Source organism: Octodon degus, unplaced genomic scaffold, assembly GCF_000260255.1.
Source record: "Octodon degus isolate 3935 unplaced genomic scaffold, OctDeg1.0 scaffold00089, whole genome shotgun sequence".
NCBI classification, from domain to species: domain Eukaryota; kingdom Metazoa; phylum Chordata; class Mammalia; order Rodentia; family Octodontidae; genus Octodon; species Octodon degus.
This window is the reverse complement of record NW_004524665.1, coordinates 8,857,415-8,875,498: the sequence shown is the minus strand read 5'-3', so window position 1 is coordinate 8,875,498 and position 18,084 is coordinate 8,857,415. Positions and strand designations below refer to the sequence as shown.

Below are 18,084 nucleotides of genomic sequence, written 5' to 3'. Positions count from 1 at the left end.
CGGGGGCGGCCTGGGGCGAGGGCCGCGCTCGGCCCCGCGTGCCCGGCCCGGTGTGCCCGGCCCGTTGCTGCCCGACTGGGTGGTACCGGTCGGCTATGTGGTGTCGGTCGGCGGACCGCGACCCGGCCTTGCGGAGACGTCGCCAGCTCTGTGCCGGTGATCCGGTGTTTACCTCCTTGAACGCGGAATTGGGTGACACTGTTGTAGCTGGAGATCGCGCGTATTCGTCGGAAAGGCCGGGGGTGGAACCAGTGCACTCATTTAATGCACATCGAAAATCTGTAATAACTTGCAGCAGCTGATAGGGAGTGTTTTCTTTATTGCATGCTGTAAATTGACCTGCTGTGACACAATTTTCAAATAAAGCGTTGCAGAAATTAAACTTAAGTTATTTTAGAACTAATGACTTTCTTAACTAAATCCTAATTGCATTACTGTAGAGACCTACCTAATTGCTTGCTGGGAGCAGAGCGCCTGCACGGGAGGGAGAAAAGGCCTGTCTGTAGTCACTTCGCCTGCCCACTTTTCTCTACTCAGGCTTTTTGCCCGTTCCCACAAACCACCTAAGCTTTTAAGGCCTGGGAGTAAACCTGTAAACAGCCCTGGCACTGCGCCCCAACGGGTTTGGGGGGATGCTGGCAGCTTGCACCTTGACCTGGTTTCGCTTTTTCATGGGTAATATGATCATGGTTGCCGGGAGTTTTAATTGCTTCTGTGCATTATTCAGGGTCGGCCTAATGAAAGCTGGTGTGGTGGTTTCAGAGTCCAGTGCTGAGAGGTGATGGTGGTGCTGCTGCTGGTAGTTGGGGGAGGGAGGGAGGGAGGGAGGTCGAGTTAAAAAAACTCAGCTGCTTGTAAGCAAATATACGCTACAGCAGTTACAAGGCAACAAAAGTTATTGCAGAATTTGGCTGTCACTATGGCAACACAATTACTCTATTATAATTGGAAATGCAAAATGCCACCCAGTTAGAAGTTTCACCAGAATGGAGTTTGGGATATCAAAAATATGAGATGTGATTTTTTTCCAGGTAGCCCCTGTGAATTCTAGTCTGTTCAGTTATCCTATTTTTAAGACTGATCAGCTTTCTCATATACTCTGCTCCTGCGATCCGTGGCATCTTTCTCCAGAAGAACTTTTGTTTGTGTGGGAGGGAAGTATTTTCATGCCTTAAAAACACACCCTGACACATTGTGAGACATCTATAGCTTTCTGTGCTCTCTTTTTTAAAAGATCAAATACCTTTCTAAAGAGAGCAGTAATCAATCAGAAAAGAGGTAGGATTTGCTTGACAGGCAGATGTAATACTGCCCTCTTTAGGGTTTTTGCTTTCTCCTGCAAGGGTAGCTGGCTGGGAGCATAGCGGGAGCCCTGGACAGGCGTAGAGGCAAGATGACTGGACTGCACAGAGGCCTGGAAGGCCTAGGGACCAAAGACAGATGATGACTGAAGTGGCTGTACAGAGTTATGTTCTGTGATCAGCAGCCTCATGTTCTTGCAAAATAAAAGCCCCCATGAAAAGCCCCCAGTGCCATGCTCCCAGAGGATGAGGTGGAGCAGACAGCATGGTTCCCTGGCTGTGTGCAGTCCCAGTCGCCTTGTTTGGCTTTGAGTGGTCAGAAACCTGCTGTAGGAGATGCCCATCCACATCTGCCAGCAGGACTCTGGTGCTGGAAGTTTCCACACATTGTGGAATTGCTGCAGTTTAATTTCATTATAACTCTTTCCTTCTAACTACTGCATATTTATGCCCAGTAATCGACTTCCATTTTCCAGCTTCATTGTGGGGCTTCAATGCAGCATGAATGGCTTTGAATTCCAATCCTTTGATGTTGGGGGTGGCACCAAGGGAAAGGCGACTTTGTGCCTTTCTAATTGCCAGAGCAGAAGAAAAATTTCATCACTCCTGTAGAACTCATCCATACTGTTCTCTATTGAAAACGGCTGGGCTTTCAGAGCTCCAAAGCTGCCATGAGTAATGCATTAATACCTGATAGCGTGAGCAAGAGAGATGCAGAAAATGAGAGACAACTGCTGCTGTTGGGAGGTGGAAGGCAAGCGACGGGCTGTGGTGAGGCTCAGGGTCCTGGGATCAAGTCCCTGGCTGGCTGGGGAGAATGCCCACATTTTGGACCCCTCCCCCTTTGGGACTAGCCCTAGTCTGTTCTGCCATGGGGATCAGGAAGGGTAGATTTTGGCCTTTTTTTTTTTTTTTTTTTTTTTTTTGGATGCTTTCTTTTTTTTTTTTTTTTTTTTGCCCTTGGATGACCAGAATGTGCCCTGCAGTGTAGTGGGCTCTGGGTGTTTGGCCTCCAGCTTAGAGGAGGGCACAGTGCCTGGCGTTGAAATCATGGGAGGCCTGGGTCGCAGTGCTTGCCGGTTTGGACAGAGCTGGACTCGAGTCTTACTGGGCCCACTCCAGCAGAGGCCCTTCTGGAGTAGGCTTTCCTCTCTGGAGCTCTTGTAAGAGAGTGGGTCCTCCTGGGAGCAGAACAGGGGCTGGGGCTGCTGCAGCCTACTTGGGGCCTCACTTCTACCTCCTGGAAAGCCTCTTCAGGGGAACGCAGACTGCCTCCACGGAGACCCTGTCCTGTGGTCCAGGTCAGCACTCTACAAATCAGAAAGCCTTTCCCGGAGCAGGGAGATCATGACCCAGGGTGTAAGCACTGGTCCTGTAAACCACTAGCCAGCGTTTCAGGAGCACCTGGTCAGGGGTACATGCTGTTTTAGGCACTTGCTGTCTGGGTCTCATTCATCCTCCTTGCAACCCAGGCCTGAGAGGTGGGTGCTGCTGTGCCCTTTTTGAGAGAGGATGCATAGGAATCGGGCGCCCTGCTGTGTCAGGTCCCGTCCCTGCTCTGCCTCTGAGCCAGGGCTGGTCATGAGTGGACGTGAGCTGCTGTCAAGGTGTTGGAGTGAGCTCAGCCTCTCTAGGAGACAGTTCGGGGTGCTTTTCAGGTACAGTGTTGTGTTGCTGGTTCCTGGGGGTGTCAGGGTTAGCACTGTGTTGTGAAGGGCTGTGTGTGGTTGGAGGGCTGGAGACACCCTAACAGTCCTGGGCTGGGCTGGAGACTTGCCCAGCTTGTAGGAGATGCTGGGTGGTTGCCCACACCCACCCTCAGACCTTCCTGAGGAGGCTCCAGGCTACATGGAGCAGGCTGGGGTTGCTACCCGCAGCTGCTTGGTACTTGCTGTTCCACCTGTCAGTTACCCTTGGAAGGTTTTATTGGAAGAGCTCATTTGGAGACCAAAGCCTTTGAAAAACTGAGTTAATCCATTCTTACCCTAAAACCAAGGAGAAGTAATGGAGAAAATATTGGCAGATTTAAAAGAAAACTGTCTGGTAAGGCTGGGGATGTAGCTTAGTGGTTGAAGCGCTCGCATGAAATGGTCAAGGTCCTGCGTTCCATCCCGAAGACCATAGAAAACATACTCTCCATAAGTTTGGTACAGAGACAGGAAAAAATACAACGTACAGTATCTTTGTGAGTGTAACAGTAATATGTAAAGAACTTTTGCATACTGGTAGTAAAAGTCTGCACCTTCTTATTGCAGGATGATGAAAGCAAGTAGATGTGCTCATCTCCGTGGCTGATACGAGAAGGCAGAACTTGCTGATAAAGTCAGCTTGAAGGAGACTCATTTATACCTGTCATACCAGTATGGTGGTAGCCTATTGCCAGTGATAGTAACGAATCTTATTCTCCAAGGCTTTTGCAGGGTTTAAATACATCACCATATGGAGGTTGCCATATAGGAAGCACCATATAAGTTTTGGATGTTATTTATTACTTTTTCTCTCTTGAGACCTATATGTGTTAATCATACAAAATTTAGTAGTTGCTTAATTATGCTCTGGAAGAGCTTTGTGTCACCCAGTTAGAGGGTTGCTTTCCTTGTCCCAGGAATTCTACACTGTGGAACACTCCAAGGGAAGAGTGTGTTGCCCTTGGGTGTGTGTAGACTGTTAGGCTCGGTCGTTCGTATGAGCATATGTGACAGGTATACCTGGTGTCGCCATCCTTGGAGTCCTGCATGCACAGAGTGGCACAGGTGTGCAGGTGTCAGTGGAAAGAGTGGGCCCAGAGCAGTGTGCAGGCCAGGCTCGCAGTGCTGATGGTAGAGGTCATCTGAAGAGTCAGGGAGATGGGGCGGAAGACACTTGCATTGTCATTTTGTGCAGTTGGCGTTTTATATGAACTTTTGCAGTAAGCATCTATTAGTTAAAAAAAAAATTGTTGTTGATACAGGGTCTCCCTGTGCAGTTCGGACTCCTAGTGATCCTCCTATTCAGCCTCCCTGGCACTCGGGTCACAGACGTGTCCCTCCATGCCCAGTTTCAGGGCTGGCATGGCACACCTGGCATTCCAGGGCTGGCGCAGCATGCAGTACTGAGGGTCGAATTTGGGTCCCTTAGTTTTTGATAATAGTTTAATAATAATGTTTTTTTAAAAATTGATGACTTCATTAGGGGAAAATGCTCTTAAATTCCATTATTTACAAAGGAGAAAAACCAGGTCTGCAGGAAGATTATAGTAGATAGACTTAGCTTGAGAAAAACTAGGGGTATTTGTTGCTTGTCAGCTCTCCAAGCAGGGGGCTGGCCTGTGGGCCTGGCCACTTTGGTACAATTTGGGCTGCAAGCTGTTTCCCTTGTTAGTATCCTGTAGGCCCCAGAGGGCTTTTGAACCCTAGCCTGGGGCATCCCAGCCCACCAGACAGTGCTTGCCCTGCTTTAGAGCTTCAGCTCTACCTGCATTGCATCCCCACTCGCTCAGGCCCCTTTGGTCTCAGGGCCTTTGCACACACTGTACCTGGTTTGGACTCCCTCCCTCCAGGTGCATGCACATGCTCAGTGTCCTGCTCATTTTAGTACAGCGTCCTTCTTGGTCCTTCCTAACAGGATCCACTTGTGCAATGTCAGTAGCTCATTGCGACATTAATTGTTTAATGTCGTCTCTCTTGCTGGCTAAAGACCTCACAGAGCCGAGAGGCCCAGGAGGCCCGAGAGGCCCAGGAGGCCCGAGAGCCCCATTCCTGCCGTGTGCCCAGCACTTGGCAGTGTGGCTGCTCCATGAATGAGTGTCTGACACGGGGCAGGCCCTCTGCCTGCGCTCCTCTGTGGGTTCTGTCCCAAGCTCTGGAACTGCCTGTTTCCTAACCTCCCTCCCACGCAGCTGGGAACGTCTTGGTCCCGATTTTAGAGATTACATGCTTTTAAGTAGATGCCATAAATAAGAATGGAGTGGATTCTGTGGTGTAGAAAGGAGGGAGAGTGAGAGGGACCTTTCACACAGCTGTCAAGTGGCAGATGGGGCTGTGGTGCCGGACCAAGGCCAGGGTGCATGGCGAGTCCCCTGGGCAGATTGGTCACAGGCGTGCATGGAGGCAGGCCCTGTTTTTTATTAAAGACATTTCCCATTTGTTTTAATCTGGCATTAATGACACCATTTGATCTTTTCTTTTTGGCATTGTGATTTCAATATGATACCTTAATATGGCTGCGTATATAAATATTTTGGAAGCTGCTCTGCTTGAAGAAGGGAGTGGTAGGCTTTGTTAGTTTACTATTGTTTGTGAAGTAGCCATCTGTGTGAGTCAAGTGCTTTTGTTGGATTGATGTTTAAGCTGGAGACAATAAATCATTTCTTATGGCCCGAAAAGCTAAACCAGCATTCCAGGTGGGAGTGTTGTTCCAGTGGTGATGGAGTTGCAGTTTCCCTTGGGAATGGCTCTCACTGGGTCTGTGGGCTGCTGAGTGCTGGAGCAGTTCTTTAGAAATTGGCAGAGCTCTTGTGATTCCACACCCTTGGCCTCACTTTGATGTCCGGGGGAATCCTTGGGAGTGAGTTTCCTGCATATTCCTGGTTGATCAGTTATTATTTTGCAAATCCTCACACTGTACCCAAGCCCAGGTACTAGGTTTTGTGGGAGACAGGACTCAGTTGAGCACCAGCTGTGTGACTTAGCGTTGGCTCAGTCACCCAGGAGCTGCCTCTGCCCACAAGAGGCTTTGGTGTTGGAGGGGACTAGACAGATACACAGGTGTGTGTGGGGAGGCGCGGAGTACTGGGGGCTCAGTGGGTTGGTGGCTGTGGGAGCCAGGCCAGATGAGGGAAGGGGGTTGGGGGGGAAGGGAAGGGTGGGTGGGCGTGGCCTTTTGAGCCAGCACCACAGTGGTGGGGCTGTAGCAGGGTGGACGGGCCACTGTGGCCAGGTAGTAGCTCCGTCCCCAGCAGTCCAGGGCTACACGAAAGCAATCACCTGTGTCTGAGACCCTTCCTGAACTTTTTTCACGTGCTGTGATTGTCCTGCTATGTAAACTGCTGTCTTGGGGTGTAACTGTCTAGTCAGTGCTGGCAGGTGCGTCTTGGAGGCCCCCAGGGCATCTGCAGTGTGGCCAGTTCTCTAAAGCATGTGTTTGAATTGTGGTGCCACTGTAGAGGGCTCTGTGCATGGTAGGAACCAGAGTGGCTCAGTTCCCCTTCCGCTGGTGCTGCTGAGGGCTTCCTAGGCTGCCCTGGACCCTGAGAGAGGCTCTCCAGACTGAAGTTTGCTGGGAACTTCTGGAAGGGACCAAGCCAGTCTTCCACCTGGGTACCAGAGCCTAACACTGAAGGTCCATTGCTGTTGGCACTGTGCCACTCATTAACTTGACAGAGAGGGCTCTAGCAGGGTTAGCAGAGAACGGTAGGCACTTGGCTTTCCCTGTGGCCCTGGGGGACCCTGAGGATTTGCTCACTTCAGAACTCCTGTTCGGGTCCTGCAATCCCCTCCAGTCCTGTCGTCCCTATTCCAACTTTGGGCTGTGGTTCTTAGGGAGGTAGAGCTGCCCGCCAGCATACTGGCCAACATTTTCAGCACAAGAGGGGTGGGCCTGGCCCACTGGGTCTCTCCAGGGAGTCATAAAGAGTGGTTAGGAGATGGCTGTAGTGGACTAGAGTCGACCCTCCCTGCTAAATAATTCACTTAGGATTTACAGTAGAAAGAGGGTGAGAGATGGTCCTCCTCCCGTTGTTAGGGAGCACCTTTGCATCACGAGGGCTCCACCCGAATTCTGTCTCGGCCCTCAAGGGACACAAAGGGAAGCATCACCGAGGCTCCTGAGTGCTGCCTTTGCCCTGCTCGCAGGACCATCTCCTTACAGGTCACCTCTGTCACTCTCACCACCAGGCATGTTTACAGCAGCCCCCATGTCTCTGCTGGTGCCATTCAGCCAAAGCAGCATCTGACCTGCAGGGTCTGGGCAGTCGTTTTTCATACCTGTGTTCCTGGGCAGCACTGCTCATTGGGTCCCTGCACCTGCTGGTGTGTCCATTCGTGACAGACAGCATGTCCCTGAGTTTTTCCCTGAAGGCGGGTGTTTTCCTGTGTGATGAGGACAGTCTTCTAACCTGAGTGTGTGCTGGGGAGCTAGATTTTCAGAGTCTGTCTGATGAGGCAGAGGCAGAGCCCGAAGAGGAGAAATGGCTAGAGGGGCTTTCTGTCCTCTCCCCTTGGCGCCTTGGATGGCCTCAGGTTGCGGGCAGAGGCCTGGTGTGGGGCATGTGAGCTCTGCTAGGGGGTGTTACCGCTTGTGTGTACAGGGATGGACCCTTTGTGTCTTATAGCTCTGTGGTGCGGAGGCAGCCCTGGCTTGAGACCTCAGCTGCATTGTTGGGACGTCCTGGCCCAGCCGGTGTCACTGGCCCCTGTGCATCCTGTGTCCTCCTCTGCAGCATAGGAGGAGGCTGTGGTGAGTGCTAGTGCTGGGCTTGCCTCTTCCCAAGTGGGTAGAGGAGGCTGGCTGGAGACTTGGCTTCCTTGCGTGGAAACTGCTGCTGTCTGGAAGGGTGGGGAAAAGGAGCAGGCGCAGAGGAGGGGGCAGCTGCCAGCGTCCTCCGTGAAGCCCTGTGCTTCGTGGCGCTTGGCCGCGGTTCCGGCACAGCCCTCCAGTGACGCAGCGTGCCTGGGCTCATCAGGAAGCTGCACAGGCTGCATCCCAGAGGCCCACAGTGACCCTGACCCTCTGCCCAGGCCTCCGTGAAGGAGGGATGGTCTTGCGCCCCAAGGCAGGTGCAGTGTTCCGCAGAGCCTGCAGGGGTTCTCTGGCCCATTTCTGGTGGATCTGATCCTTGGGGAGTTAGGGCACAAGGCTGAAATGGCTGGCTGCAAAGTGCAGAGGCCATGGAGTGTGCTGGGCCATCTCCATGCCTGCCTGTGCTGGCTGGCTGGTGGTTTTGAGGGCCTGTGTAGTAACGGGTGGTGCGCTGGGGCAGAAGATGCTATGACACGGGGTCCTACCATTATGACCAGTGAGTTGGTGTTACAGAGCTGGGCTCTGAGGAAGCAGGAGGGTGGGGCTGGACCAGGCCCTACCACCCAGGGGCAGGTTGCCTGAATAACGACCCGGCAGCTCTCTGGGGCCGTGCTTCTTGTGTCAACACAGTCGGTCACCTGTGGATGTCCACAGCAGCTCTCCTCCCCTGGGCAGAGGTGAGTGGGTGCTGAGTGTCTCTTGAGATGGCCCAGGGCAAACATGGCCAAGGCCCTGGGTATTCCAAGGCTTTGCAGAGTGCATCTTCCCCTGCAGGCGAAGGTTGCACTGGACAGAATGTGCTTGGATCAGCCCTGGAGCCCCTGTAGGGTGCGCAGGTCGTGGAGGCCAGCTAGTAGCCTCCGTCACCTTGATTTCATCTGCAGAGTGGATTCAGGATCACTGTCAGGATTAAGCCAAGCGAGGGGCTGGCAAACTATGTACCCGAGATGGACGAGTGTCTGCCTTCCTTGGGTTCACAGCCTGTGGGCCAGCTGCACCTGCCACATTGCTTGTCTGTCATGTGTCAGGCACTGTGCTGTCATTTATGCCACCTGTTTGTCCCTGTGAGTGGACTCGCTCCCGTCTGACTTCTGAGGAAGCTGAAGCTCCCACATGGGTAGTTCAGTGGTGAGGATCATGATTTTGAGCTGGCAGCCACCCCGGCCCCCATGTTTTCCTTCTTAGTGTTAGCTGGGATGCATGCAGAGCTCTTCTCCAGGTTGGAAGGGCAGGTCATTCAGGTTCTGGGCCTGAAAGCCCATGTTAAGGGGCTGAACTATTAGACATGGGCCAGACATGGGCCTAGGGTGGGTCCCCACATAGCTGCACAGGAGCAGCCCATGACATTTATTCAGCTTATTCAAGCCTCAGTTTTCTTGTCTGTCCAGCCAGGGGTGGGGCTGGTGGGCTGCAGACCTACACAGCCCATGAGGAGCTTTTCCTGAACTGGGAGATGGAAAGTTTCCCTGGCAGAGAGTTAGTGGTGGTTCCTGAGGGTCTCTCTGGGTGGGGCATGGCTGGGAGGGCTGGAGACCTGCAACTGTGTCTGCTAGGGCCAGGGCTGGAGGTGGCCTCTTGGCCAGGTGCAGGAAGGTCTTCCGGCCCCTGCTGTGGCCATGCTGGTGCTTGTGGGCCCAGCAGCTGCTTCAGTGGGTGAACTCACACAGGCTATTTGTCAGTTGTCCTCTTGTGTCCCCTTCCTCAGCTCCCATTACACACTCACAGATGCTCGTGAACATGCACACAGATGCACACACAAGTATACGTGTTATGCACATCACACTGATGCTTGTGTACGCGTGTCCCACAGGCTTCAACATGCACATACCTCTGTACCCTGGAGCATGTATGGCATGGGGCTGGCTCCTTCGGTGTGTTTCTTAGGCAGCTGATGCAGGCTGGCACTCTCCTCTAGGCACTGCTGCTCGGTGAGGAGCAGTGTGCTACATTCCACAGTGCTTGAGGCGATGGAGCACTCTTTTCCCCCAGTTCCTCCTCTGCCTGGGGACACTGTGCTCAGGGAGCCTAGAGGTGTATGTGGGTCAGGTGCCTGATGCAATGCTTCCTGGCACGAGGGCATTTGTGGAGCTGGTGCTGAGGAGACTGTGTATGATGTTCCTGGGCTTCCTTTTCTAGCATACTGGGCTGCGTACTCATGGCCTAAAAGCTGGTCTAGGATAACCAGGGACAACTCAGGAGGAGTCTGCTGCAGGCCTCCCCTCTGAGCATCTTTGTGGGCTCTGGCCAGAGGGTCAGCCAAAATTATCCATGCCTTGTGCCTTCTCCACAGGACCTTACCTCAGCTGGTGGTGCTCCTGGGAAGGTGGCTTTGGGTGCATGCCACATGATCACATGAACCCTGTGGTCATGACCCCATATGCCTGTCACCTGCCACTGGTGGCCACTCTGTCTTGGTCTTTGCTCTTCTGTGCAGTTGATTTTCTGATCAACACTTGCAGTCCTTCTAATGCCCCATGTCCTCCACTCCATAGTGTCTGTGACCTTGGCTCAACCCCCATGTGCCTTTGGGACTTGGCCTGATCTCTGTCCCATCTTGATGCAAGCCTGGGCCTCCCACTTCCAATCTTCCCACTTCTCACTTTGTGCTTCCAGCTCTCCTTCTCTCCTTTCTGGTCATGGCATCCTGTCCAGACATTCTTTAGCTCCCTATTGCCTGGAATAAATCTCAGTCACTGCCTCACCTTCAGGGTCCTCCAGGGTTTGTATTTCCAGGTCTGACCACATCACCAAGGCCTGCTTTTGAGGACTCCTGGGCTCTTGCCTTGGGTCTCTTCTGCTGCCTTGTTTTGCCTTGGGCTGGCCAGGACACAGCTGTTACAGCTGTCTTTTTGTGGGCTTGGTGGCCCTTTTGACTGGGTAGCAACAGAATGGGCGATTACAGCCTCCCTGGGTTCCTTGGCACTGACCGTGCTCGTCTCTGCCCTCCTGTCCTGCTGGACAGGGCCACAGTGAGAGGCTGTCATAGAGGCAGGGAAGAAGAGGGTGTGTTAGTTCTCTGGCACAGTTGGTGCTATGCTCTGTGCCCTGAGGTGGTGATTGTACCTTTTGCAGGATCTTGGGCTGGAGGGTGAACTCTGTGTGTATGTGGCGGTAGGAGAAAGGGGTGGTGGAGTAGGTGCCTGGTAAGCTCTGGCCCATGTTTTCCTGCCTTCCAATAACACCTGTTGATGGGACCTGGGGAGGGTGACTGGGAGCCCCTTTCCTTCAGGCCTGATCATGGCTGGTGGGGTTGCCACCTCCTCCATAGAGCAGCCATCCCCACGAACCACAGGTGCTGAGCAGTGAGAATGTTTTCTTTGCATGCTGTGTGCGGAGGCTGGGCTGAAGGCAGCTGAGGGATAGGATTCTTCTCAAAGGTCCAGAGGAGCTGGGGAGAGGCTTTGCTGCCATAGTAAGTGGACCCTGGACAGCAGCTGCACCAGTGCATGGGCGGTGGGCCTCAAGGCAGAGCTGCTAGCATGTAAGCGGAGGGTGAGGAGGGAGGTGTACAGAGCTCTCTTAAGGGCAGCAGCACTTCAACCCGTCCCTGCAGGGCACATTGTCCTCATGTCCTCTGCATCCTGTCTGACTGGTACCCTTGGGCTGACCACTCACATCAGCACTGGGACCTAGCACAGAGAGGAACAGGGAGTCCTCTGCAGGGACCGCGTTGTCCCCCTTGTTGGTTCTTGGGCCACAAACTAATGAATTTAGAAGTTTTGTTTAAGATGTTGTGTTGTTAAGATACTGTCTTTGTGAGTATACTGATGGGAATTTAAGAGAGGTGGTGAATCTTTGGAGACTGTTACAATCCCAGATTCAGAATCGTTGGTGTAGGGCGAAGGGGTGTGGGTGTCTGGGTGTGTCAGTGTGACTTGGCATGCAGCCAGGCCTTGGCAGAATGCTAAAAGACGCTCACAGGTGTGTCCTTTTCTGTGTGTAGGGAACATTCTCACCCCTATTCATTTGCCTTGGTGTCTCGCAGCAAGCTGTATACAGGTCTGTGTGCTCTTCATTCCCCACCTGCCTTCTCCTGTGTTAGGATCGTGCCTCTGCTTCCCTTGGCCAGGGAGAAGGTTGGCTGCACAGGGAAAAGGCCGGGCTGTGCATTCTGCAGGATGATATGGGCTCATTGTCTGCCTCATACCTATTTCTTTTCTGTGCCAGTGTATCACTGCCTCTAGATCACACTCATGTAGGGGACATTTCGGCTGTTAGGTTGGTGGCCTGTGGGACCCTCTAACTTGAAACAGACAGTTGTACTTGATTGGTGGATCAGACAATCTTTCAGCACACTGGGTTTGGAAAATGAACTTGTCTTTGTCACTTCACTGTGGCCCACGTACAGACTGTGGGTATCTCTAAGGTTCTTGGAGGAGCCAGGTTCAGGTTTCTGTTGCAGCCACATGGTTTAGAAATGCCCCCCTCTCACCCTCCCCCCCGCCCCAGTGCCACCAGATCCGCTCTTCAGGCCTGGCACAGCCTCCTGGTGGGCAACATTTTCATCTGCCCTTTGGATTCCTAACTCAGTTTGCTAAAAGATCACCAGACCTCCAAGTTGAGGTTTGTGGCTGGGAGGGCCTACCCTTTACAGGAAGACACAGTGCAGAAGGCCAGGACCTCAGCAGCACTGGGTCTGCTGCTGCAGTGTGGAGACGGTATACAAGTGCCACGCTGAGGCCAGGACTGGGTGTCCCAAGGAACTGTTGTGTTTTCTGAGCTCCAGGAGGCTGGGAGCAAACTGGGACCTGGCAGATGAGAAGCAGGATGTGCAGACCAGCCCACCTCCAGCATGGCTGTTACACTGCAGAGGCATGAGACCTTAGCTGGTAGCGCTCCCCTCTGGGCTGCCTGGGAAGCCCTGGGCTTCTGTCCCTGGGGGGAGGGCCGGGAAGGAGCAGGGTGCCTGTGGCTGTGGAGCTCAGCCAGCTTCTCTGCTGGGTGGCCCATCCGGGTCACTGCTGGGTGGCCCAGTAATACATGATCAAAAAGGTATATAGTGGGAGTTTTGTCTCTTACGTTGCCCGAGACTGTTTTATGTTAAATGTTCCCAATATTGTTAATATTAAGGGAACTAAATTGGGAGAATAGATTAGCAATACAAATAAGCTGTTACTGTAATTGGGAAAAATACTAATGATTTAATTTGCATATGTGGCAGAACATTTTTTTAGGACTGCCTTGATAATAAAAGACAGACTGAGTATCACAAATGCAAGCAAATAAAAATTAATTCTATTCATTTTTTAAAAAATGGTATTTGAGCCTTTTACAGTGATAGTTTAATAATTAGGATACCTAATTTTAATCTGTTATGTGGGTACACACCCTTCCAAGCTTGCACAGCGAGCTGCTGTTGGTTGGTGTGATTCTGTGCTCGAGTTTACTTCCAACAGGAATACAGCATTCTGGTACTTTTAGGCAAAACCAGAGCCACTACCCTGTGCAGCAGTGTGTGATTGCCTCACTATAGATAGGCTGTGCCCAAAAAGCTAGTCTTTGTGAAGGTGTGTACATCGGGTAGAGCTAGGTATTATCTGTGACCCCCAGGCCTGAGTAGGGTTCTTGTCCTGTCCCCGTCTTAGGGATGTTTGACCAGGAGGCTGTTTTGATTCAAGAGGGTTTGGGGAGGAGTGGCTGGCATTGTAGTAGCATCTAGTGAGGCCTGGTTGCTGCTGCACATTTGTGGCTTCTTGTGGGACAGCCACACTGTGAAGAGTTAGGCATCTCACAGTTCTGCAAGTGCTTGGGCGAACGCTGTCTTGTCGTTGAGTCCAGGATGCTAGCATTTCCTTCAGTAGTCAAGTAAATGCCACTGTGTTTGGTAAGGATGGAATCTGTTGTACAGTGCAGTCGCAGAACTTAAGTGGCAATTATGAACCACTTGGGGACAAGTTATGTGTGTCATTTCCAGTTTGGGGTGTGGAAATAAAGTCAGTTGTCACTTAGTTTTTGCATGTGAATAAGGCATACCTTTATCCTCTCCTTTTTCTTTTCATTTCTCCATCTCATTCAGATTTAAAAAATGGGTTTCAATTCCCCAGAACCTGTATTTTCCTAGCCAGAGCATGTTTTGCATGCAGATGTAGTTAGAGATAACAAAGAAGCATATTTGTGTTGTAGTAACTACATAAAAAGAAAGGGTATTGCTGAACTGTAAATTGCATTTTTAGAATATGCTAAACAGACATGCTGAGAGTGCTTGGCAGCCCCTGGGCTGCACGTTGTCATCGAGTAATGGGAAAGGACAGTCAGGAGAGGTAGTGTGGCCCTCACAGTTCTGGATGCACCCCGGACCCTGTGCCTGCTTGCAGGCACTTTAATCTGCTGACCTGTTTGGCTGGCCCTGGTAATTCTTAATATAGGGCAAATGATTAAATATATGTTAAATAATATGACAAATAATATATTGGCCTAATTATGTACCACATTAAATATTGCACATGTATCTTTGTGCCCGCTTGCTTTTGTGTAACATAGAGGAGATCTTTGGGGCTTGTGACTACACAGGACTGTGCTGATCTTGGGCTTCCTGTGAGGGATTTCTTCCTGTAATTGTGGTTCATATCCCTGCCCTGGCAGTGCTGATCATTGTTGTCTGAAGGAGTGAAGGCCTGGCCCTAGTGCTCAGGCCACGTTCAGCCTGTAGGATGTCCCTGATGCTGAGTCCCACCCTCTTCATGCTGGACCCTGGCCAGTGGTTGTCAGTGTCTCCGGCTAGAATGGCCAATGATCTGCTCCCCTCCCTTCTACAGTGAGCCACAGCCTGGTCCACCCCTGCCAGCCACCCTAGTGTGGTGCTGAAACTTGGGCCTGGGTGTTTTCTGTCCTTTCTTGAGGGACTTGTGGAGCAGGACCTGCTTGCTGGACCTGCAGAGGGTCCTTGCACTTTGAGTGAGTCTGGGAAAGGCTGCAGGAGGCCTGGCGAGGGTCCTCTGGGGCTCTGCAGGGCTGTTGGAGCTAGTGCCCAGAGAAGCGTGATGACAGCACAAGCTGGGAGGGGGCGCCTGGCACAGGTGGATGCCGGCCACAGCAGCCTTGAGCTGAAGAGCTGCTCAGGTGAGGGCCTGTCTCCTTTAGAAGCTTGGGCTTTTTATTTGGGAGCAGGCCTTGTGGTTGGGGGGACTGCCCTGCAGGAACTGTGGGGGGGTCTGGTAGAGGTGGCAGAGTGGGGTGAGGCTCAGTGGGCAAGGCAGATTTGAGAAGCATTCTTTTGTTAATGCCTAGTATCTCTTTACCTTTTCCTGGCAGGCTGTGTGCTTCTCTCTTGACTCACACACCTGTAGTGAGACCCCAGTGCCTTTAGGATGTCCTGCTTTTCTGGGCCAGACCTTCCCCTCCCAGCTGCCCCTTGCCCTTGTAAAGATAGTGGATCACCCGTATGCTCTCCCCTCCCACCCTTCCTGTCCCCCAAGCCCCTGGTGGAGGAGTGGCTTCCTTGGCTGCCTCTCCCTGTGCTTCTCCTGCACCCAGGACCTCTGTGCTCCTGGCACCTGTGTCACATCTTTATGAGTGACATGTTGAGCCCATGAGGTGGCCCACAGAGGGGCCTCCTTTCTGAGAAACAGAAGAAGGAAGTGATGACAGGGGAAACTTTCGATCCAGCCAGAAGTTGGAAGTCTGCACAGGAGCTTGCAAAGATGTCTGCTTATTTGTGTGTGGAAAAGTTTTACCTGAGGCAGGTTCTCCAAAAAGAAGAACTTGAGATACATGGGCCTCCCGTGAAAGAGGAAGACCCAGGAGACAGCAGGACCAGATACCCTGAGGTCATCCTTGGGGGTGGTACCCACTGCTGCCTGGGGGGTGGCTGCTAGCAGTGCAGTGCCAGGGCCCTGTGGTTAAGAGAAGGAGCCCTGTGGGGCAGGGAAGCAGGGACCCCACTCTGAGACCCTTGCACTGTTGGCATTGTGCCATGTGGGGATGGAAACTGTTGCAGGGCTAGCTGCGCATTCCTGGAGGCCATTACCTGGAGGCCATTACCGCCTCAGACTCCCAGTTCCTGCTGCCTGGCTCCTCTCTTGTAGCTGCTCTGGTGTCTAGCACTTACCACCTTGGGATCCATGGCTGCCTGCTGTCTCCTTCCCAGAGCATAGCCAGTGGGCCAGGCCCATGTTCACATGGCCCCTGCCCTCCTAGGTATCCCCCAGGTGCTGGCTGAGGGAGGCACACTGTGTCCTGTTGGACAGTGACCAGACTGGGATGTTTCCTCCAGAGTGACCTCTGCTGTCTGATACTTTCCCTCTGTCCAGTCTTTGAAAATAAGATGAAAACCAAGAGGCCTTTTTCTTAGAACTTGTATTTCCAGAGAAAAGTAGAGGTCTCACCTACTTAGGGTAGATGGTAGGAAACCCTAAATAGGTGAGGGACTTTGATTATGGTGTTTGGGGATGGAAACAGGTGGGAAGTGAGAGGGGACATTGCAGTGTGTCCTGTGTCCTTAGGACTTGGCCTCTCCATGTGGCCATGCTCTTGGAGTGTGTCTGTGAAGTCCCCAGGCCATGACTGATACTGTGTTGGGGGGGGATATTTTCCTGTCTGGTCCGCCATGCTGTATTCTGTCCCAGAGGGCCCTTCTACCAGCTCTGTTCCCTGTCAGAGAAAGATGGTGAGAGGAAAAGTGCACTGGGGTTTCCTGCCTGCTCACCCAGGGCTTTCATGGGCATGGACTATGGTGGTGCATCCTGGGTGCACTCTGGGGAGAGTGAGTCGGGTCTCGAGGGTGTGGGGCAGGGCCTGAATCATGATGCCTACCTCGTGATGCAGACATGCATATCTCAGTAGAGGACAAGGCCTCAGCCTGCAGAGCCAGTGTGCAGTCCTGTGAGTGCTGGAAGGGTGTTGGGGCTACAGCTTCAGAGCCTCTGAGCAGGTGCGTGGGAAGCCAGCACCTGGGGGGCAGTGCCCTGTGCCGTGTGGGAACAGACTGCTTCAGTTGGCAGCTGGCATCAGAACCCATGAGGGCTACCATCTTCCCGGTTGTGCAGCCTGTGTTGCTCTCAGTTTCAGGACCAGGGACTCTGAGCTGAGGTGATGCTGGGAAAGAAGCCATGCATCCATGACTGCCTGGTGCCAGCTGCCATTAGCAGCACGTCCCAGGCTGACCTTAGAAGGGTCGCATGCGGTGCTGGGAGCAGGGGCTGTGCTGTGTCTGGCATTGCTCTGCCATATGCAGTCAAGGGTGACAGGCTTGGTGCTGATGGTCGTGCATGCCTCGAGGGTTAGGGCTGTGAGGAGGTGCCCTGTGTCAGGAGGGACAGGCCTTCCATTGGAAGCCCCTTCTTCCTGAGCTGCTGGCTTTTTTCCTTTTTTCATTATCTGGAGCCCTGTTTTGTCCCATCGTTGTCGTCAGAGTGTCTGAGAGCTTGTGTTGTACTCACTCCTGGAGCCAGGTTGCACAGAGACCCTTTCAGCCTATGAGCTCTACTAATGGGCACACTCTGCTTCATAACCTGCTCTCCTTGTTGAGCAACGCGAAGGATGAGGACCAGCACACAGCTTCTCTGGCCTGTGGCTGGCTGCGTGGCACATCGCCCTGCTGCATTAGCCACACCAGCCAGCAGGACCCATCGCCTTCCTCTTCTGGTGGTGAGGGCAGAGCACTGTCTAGGGTTTTGCTGAGGAGCCATGACGGGGCCGTGCTTCCTTGCCCCAGGGAGGGGCAGTGTCCCCTGCCCAGGATTTGCTGGCCTTGCTTCAGTGACCATTGAGGTACACCAGGCAGCTGCCCGAGATGGGGATGGGGTGTTCAGAGAGTGCCCAGCAGAATGTAATGGTGGCATTGGTCCAGGTGACCCTGTGGTTAGGTGTGGTGATGCCCAGAGCTTGTACCTCCTCTCTAGTACCCATGCAGCAAAAGCCTGCCTGGAGTGCCTGGCTCTGCCTGGTGGTAGGCAGGATTTGCCTGAGATTTTCCTTTATCCTGACCTTTGGAAGCTCCCATTTGCTTGAGCAGAGCAGTGTCAGCCAGGCTTCCTGTGGCACGGGTGTCCTTGCAGTGCACTGTTTGCAGGTGAGGTGACCACTGCAGCATCTCCTGGAGGTCAGTCTGCACAGGTCTGGGCCATGTCTGCACAGAAGCACATGGTCCAGAGCAGCATCTCCCTAGCACTCCATGGTGGTGTCTGCTTAATCATGGGCCACCAGATGACCTGTACCAGTTCTGTGAGGACAATTGATTGTCCAATCTATTTCTGGCCCAGACATGTGCTGTCAGGTGTTTCTGGAATATTTGAGGGACTTTGGAATGGAGGGGAGACAAAGAGGCCATGATCCTCCTGGGAAGCCT

The 18,084-nt window shown here is 52.8% G+C and overlaps 1 protein-coding gene across 4 annotated transcripts in view; it reads left to right on the top strand.

Moving 5' to 3' along the window:
* Positions 1-18,084, top strand: part of Hdac4 (histone deacetylase 4) — a 255,289-nt gene that overhangs the window by 1,120 nt on the left and 236,085 nt on the right. Inside the window, exon 1 of one of the 4 annotated variants that reach the window (XM_023722242.1) lies at positions 7,638-7,736. The exons of the other annotated variants lie outside the window; for them this stretch is intronic. The gene's annotated coding sequence lies outside the window, so the exon portion shown is untranslated. Of the gene's footprint in view, positions 1-7,637; positions 7,737-18,084 lie in introns of those variants that run through there. 4 annotated transcript variants of the gene reach the window in all.